The sequence below is a fragment of the Pelobates fuscus genome, chromosome 6, assembly GCF_036172605.1.
Source record: "Pelobates fuscus isolate aPelFus1 chromosome 6, aPelFus1.pri, whole genome shotgun sequence".
NCBI lineage: Eukaryota > Metazoa > Chordata > Amphibia > Anura > Pelobatidae > Pelobates > Pelobates fuscus.
In genome coordinates, this window is record NC_086322.1 from 152,806,479 (window position 1) to 152,812,576 (window position 6,098).

Consider the following 6,098-nt stretch of genomic DNA (forward strand, 5'->3'; position numbering starts at 1 on the left):
TTAAGAACCGGTTTTTCAGCACTTCTTCCAGTTGCTCCTATCACAGTAATAGTCCTTCCAGATGGAGGAGCAACTAGATTAGTCACCACTGAATGTTCAGCACCAGTGTCGATCATGAACGCACTCCTTTTTCCCCCTATTGATACATCGACCATAGGCTCCGCTCGACCAAGGGGGATGGAGCCCGGTCGGTATCAATAGTCCTCCATGACCGTGTCAGCCAATCCTACAAAGTCCCTACCTTCTCTATCGCGGGACCTTTGCGCTGCTGGAATATACCTGTCTTCCCTAACACTTCCTCTGTTCCCATTACTCCCTCTATAACCATTACTCCCTCCGGGGCCTCCTCTACCTCTCGCTCTGCCTCTAAAGTTTCCGTAACCTGACCTAGGTCTGTCTCTCTCAGACTGTTCTCTTCGCGGACACTCATTTCTCCAATGCCCTTCTTCCCTACAGTAAGCGCACTGATTCCTACTTAGAGGTTCCTCATTCCACTTACTATCGCCTCTATCCGGGCCCCGTCTATCTACGCCTGCGATCGCTACCGCTAGCATATCAGCCTTTTTACGCATCTTGCGCTCTTCCTCTTTCTTACTTTCTGTATCCCTGTTCATATAGACCTTATTTGCTACCTCCATTAGTTGGGTGATGGACATACCTGCAAACCCTTCTAACTTTTGTAGCTTGCGCTTAATATCTCCGTATGCTTGGCTGACAAAGGCGGAGTTAACCATTCGGGAATTATCTGCGTCTTCCGGATTAAAGGGGGTGTACAAGCGGTACGCCTCCAATAATCGGTCATAAAAGACACTGGGCGCTTCATCGCTTTTCTGGATCACCTCAACTGTCTTCGACATGTTAATGGCTTTCTTTCCTCCTGCTTTCATGCCAGCAATTATAGCGTCTCTATAGGCTCTGAGTTGAACCATATCAGCACCATTTACGTTCCAATCGGGATCAGTATTGGGATAATGTGTTGCGGCCCATGCTGCTGGATTAGCTTGGTTCAAAGCACGGGCTCTATCCTCTAGTGCTTTAATGGCTGCTTGATTTATTCTTGTCCTTTCCTCATTGTTAAATAAAGTCATTAGTAACTGCTGGCAATCAGCCCATGTCGGATTATGCGTCTGTACTATTGAGGTGAACAGATCAGTCATGGCTTGTGGTTTCTCAGTATACGAGGAATTATGGGTCTTCCAGTTTAAAAGGTCGGTAGTGGTAAATGGGACATATACGAAGACTGGGTCAGCGTGTGCCATTTGACCTGCGGCATCGATATAAGCTGACCCGGGATTTAGGCGAAGAGGCATCTGATAATGCTTTAATTGTTGGGCACCAGTCAACTGTCGGGTTTGGATGGGGCTACGTAGAGAGGCGTCAGTCATGGGTTCCGGTCGGGGAGAGATAGGGTATGGGGATGTGGGAGGTTGGTTTTGTGAAAAGGTCGTAAATAAAACACTTCGAGCCGAGCTAGATGAAGCTTGACCGGAAGTCTGAAGTGGCGCCAAATCAGGATATTCGTTTTTAATGGGGGTGGGTTCTGGTTCCGGAAGGGGAGATTTAGTACGAGGGGGGGTGGATCCTGTACTGGAGGAGGAAGCGGAAGTGGATGAGGGTAATGAGGGGAGGGGTGCAGGGCTTCCTGCGTTTGCGTCACTTCTTCTTAACGGAAAGTAAGGGGGCGGCAAAGAGATCTCGGACTCAGGGGGCGTGTCCAAAATGGGCCTAACACCGGTCCTAGTGGACGAACAAGTCCTAGCTACCATGAGGCGACACTGCTCCTCGTGGCATGTCTGGAGCCATTTTGGCGAGTCATTTACGGCCTGTCTCCAACAGTCAATATAAGGAAACTGGCCGTAAAGTTCAGGCCTACCTGATACAGCCACGTGTAAGCGCTGTACCAGAGTTGGATCCAAACTGCCACGTGGCGGCCATGCCGCAACCAAAGTAGGCCACTCTCTAGTACACAAAGTAACTAAACGCACAGGAGACATCTTAACCCCAAAATCACAAGTTTTGAATCCCTTTTTAAAATTCTTCACCATACAACCTAAGGGATCCGGAATCGTTGACTGCGACGCACCCATACTTAACAATGGAACGTCGTCGACAACGAATACTATACACGTGTACTATTCAACAGTCACACCCGTTTCCTCTGGCAACAGCACCACGTGGTACGGTTACCAAGTGAAACGTACACAATAACAATAAACACTCAGGGAATTCCCGTACACACACAGCTGTTACACCAGTCACTATATAATCAATATTATGCCCTTTGGCGTAACTATACAGTCACCCACGCTATAATTCTCTATATACGAATTACCCGTCTATAACACACCCCAGTAACATCGTCTTTTACAAATAGCGGTTACAGTACGGTTAGCATAGGTCAAAGCACAAGTTAAGGTCACAATACAATTATTAGTGGTTATGGTGTTAAACATGCAATGGACGACAATGATTAGTACTTATTATACAATGTCAGTAAATATACAGGGTTATGGTACCGTGCACTATAATACAGCAACACACTATTAACACTCTCGCTAGACGGCTGAGCTCGCGCTATCTAACAAGATATACAGTTTACTAAACAATCGCTAACACATTTACAATTCCCAACTAAACTATTGGCCAGTACCTTGAATGGACTACCTAAAAACAATCTACATACGTTTTGGTTAGCCACACTGCCCAATCACCACATATATAGCGAGCTAGAGAACCGAATTTACACAGACGCCTCTTAGTCGCACTATACAACGAGCTAGAGGACCGAATTTACACAGACGCCTCTTAGTCGTACTATCAAAAGTCTAGTGGGTTCCAAATTTACACGCCTTCCCACTTAGCCCAGATAGGATGAGAACTAGCGAACCGGATTTACACAGACGCCGCTTAGTCTCCCGGTCCCTCCGACCTAGCGAACAAAATATACACCCTAGAACGCTAGTCTAGACAAGACACCGGTGTCCGGCTAGGGCTATTTTACACCAGAGCGCCCCGCCTGACTAACCAAATCAAACGGTCTGACTAAAGAGCGTTCGATCGAGCGGTGCGCCTTCGCTCCTTCCCTCCGACAGAGGGGGCAGATACACAGATTCAAAACCCCTTTGGGCCTACCGCACAATCGGTATACCCCTAGTGGGTCCTGCCGTCTAAAACAGCAGTTGTCTTACCTCCTCGTTCCTGAACCTGAGTTCACACTCATCGACGGGGACACCCCAGCACTTCTCACGTAGAGGCCGATGATCTCCTGGACAACAGACCAGTGGCGCCGAGACGAAGGGAGGTCCACGCAGAAGTTCAGGGGTGCAGCCGTAGAGAACGTGGGCAAAGATAGACCGTCTCACGCCTCTGCCTCTCAGCTACCGTTGAACGATGAGCTTCCCGGCCAATGCACCAAATGATACCGGAGAAACTGACGGAAGCCAAGCACAGAGAGATGGACACAGGTTTCTTCAGGAAGGAAGAGATTCTTTATTGGATCACCGATCGGGACTCAGAGGGACTAATGTCACCAAAATACAGCAAAGTCTGAGCCCCGGACAATAGTGCAGGCTCCTTATATAGGCATATAACTCCTCCCATATTAAGCTCCACCCGCACATTCTCTTAACCAATCAACACAAATAAGAATTAACTTCCTGTTTGACCGCATGGCCTGTCCAGCACAATGGAGGAGGGGAATACTATATCCTGTATTCTTGCACATGCTCCGTACACTACTGATCGTATCTTGCCTCGTGCATCCAACTGATCGATACGTCAGCATATGCACGTACACATGCCACGTGGTAATCTCGGCCTACTAAATTTATTTTTACCGAGATTCCACCACAGAGGTGGAGTTAATCCTGCAATGTAATTATTGCAGTTCATAAAAAAACTGCAATAATTACAGTTGCAGGGTTAAGAGTAGTGGGAGTTGGCACCCAGACCACTCCAATGGGCAGAAGTGGTCTGGGTGCCTGGAGTGTCCCTTTAATGTAGTAATGGTTAGTATCATAGTCAGTCCCTGCAGGCTTTTTGCTGTATATACTGCCTTTTTAGAGAAAGGGCAATGTTTACATTGCTCCCTAGGGACACCTCCAGTGGCAGTCACTCAGATGGCCACTAGAGATGCTTCCTGTGTCATTCCTGCACAATGTGGGAGGGGAGGGAAGAGAGGGGTGGCAGGGGACCTAAATAGGGGTTCAACACATAGGGTCAGGAATACACATTTGTATTCCTGACCATGTCGTTTTCCTTTAAGGAAAAGCGGTTTTGGTGCTTTAAGATCAAAGTATTTAATTTACACAAGTTAATAGCTCCTTTAAGGGTCAGTCTAGGTACCATACCTCAACAGTTTGCTAGTGGTTATGTTGCCAAGATTCCCTCTGGTATTATCCCACAGTAATCAGACGTTTATTATGGTGTGACACTTAAAGGGATACTATAGTGCTAAGAATGCAAATCTTTATTCCGAGAACTATACGTTATTCTTTATTGGATCACCGATCGGGACTCAGAGGGACTAATGTCACCAAAATACAGCAAGTTCTGAGCCCCGGACAATAGTGCAGGCTCCTTATATAGGCACATAACTCCTCCCATATTAAGCTCCACCCGCACATTCTCTTGACCAATCAATACAAATAAGAATTAACTTCCTGCTTGACCGCATGGCTTGTCCAGCACAATGGAGGAGGGGAATACTACATCCTGTATTCTCGCACATGCTCCGTACACTACTGATCGTATCTTGCCTCGTGCAACCAACTGATCGATACGTCAGCATATGCACGTACACATGCCACGTGGTAATCTCGGCCTACTAAATTTATTTTTACCGAGATTCCACCACAAATTAGCGTACAATATTGAATACAACCTGGACACAGTAACCAGAGTGGTAATATTCTGATCTATATTCTGTAATATTCTGATCTATAGCTCCCTGCAGGCAATCTAATGTAAACACTGTATTTTCAGAGAAAATACAGTGTTCACATTGATTGATAGGAATACCTCCAGTGGCCGTCACTCAGACGGCCACCAGAGGGACTTCCTATCATGCAGGGCCCTAAAAAGGCCCTGTACACGTCAGATGTATTAAAATACATCTGACGTGTGCAGGAGAGAGAAGGCACTGTGTGCGCGCCTTCTCTCTCCAGCCTGTCAGCAGAGGAGGGGGGCGGGCAAAGACCGCATGCTGAGCTGTCAGTCAGCTCAGCTCGCGGCCACGCACACCGCGTGCCGCCCTCTGAAGTATGTGCGCATGTGTGGCGAAGCAGCGCATGCGCACAAGGGAGCAATGACGCTTCCAAATGGAAGCGTCTGATTGCTCCTTGCTCGCGCTCACCTATTTCGTCATTTTGATGAAATAGGGGATGCGGCTTCACGGGGCTCCCGGCGCTGGAACCAGGTGAGTAAATTCGGCTGCCTGGAGAGTCCCTTTAACCAAATATTTAAACGTCACTTCTAATGCATGACACTCCGCACGTTAGTAAATGTCCCTGAATAAAATGTCTGCCTTCTTAACTGGAAGTGCAGTAGATCGTGTTAACCCCTTAAGGACCAAAATTCTGGAATAAAAGGGAATCATGACATGTCACACATGTCATGTGTCCTTAAGGGGTTAAATGTCAGAGAGGAGCACTGTAAGAGGAGTTAATGAGAATAATAGAAGCCCATGCAGTTTGCAGTCAGTGTACTGAGCTGAGATTAGAGGAATATAACTAGTAATACAGTTACAGGCTGGGCCAGGGCAGCCTCTCAGTTCATGATGCACTCACAGTCAGTAGCGGAGCTAAGAATTCACCCAGGAAATCCCGAGGCCGCTGTCCATTACAGCAGGTGCCATGGGAGAGACAGACTGGCTGAGCACCGACACTCCACAGCCCCCAGGCAAGGGTCAGTCATGTGCCCAGCAAGCTGACTCTCCTGTCTCTGAAGCACGAGGCGCCATTTTTACTGAGGGCCAAATCCCAATTCCCGCAAGGTGAATTTCTTTCTACAGAGCCTCCTTCCACCTTCTCTAGGTGGACATTGGGGGCGGGTGTGTTATAACCTTGTTATAAGTACGCTGCCACACGCTGGAAAGTGCA

At 47.7% G+C, this 6,098-nt stretch overlaps 1 protein-coding gene across 1 annotated transcript in view; it reads right to left on the reverse strand.

Moving 5' to 3' along the window:
- MFSD8 (major facilitator superfamily domain containing 8) overlaps positions 1-6,070 on the reverse strand; it is a 39,725-nt gene extending 33,655 nt beyond the window's left edge. Inside the window, exon 1 of the mRNA XM_063458425.1 lies at positions 5,787-6,070. The gene's annotated coding sequence lies outside the window, so the exon portion shown is untranslated. The remainder of the gene's footprint in view (positions 1-5,786) is intronic.
- Between the last annotated feature and the right edge of the window lie 28 nt (positions 6,071-6,098).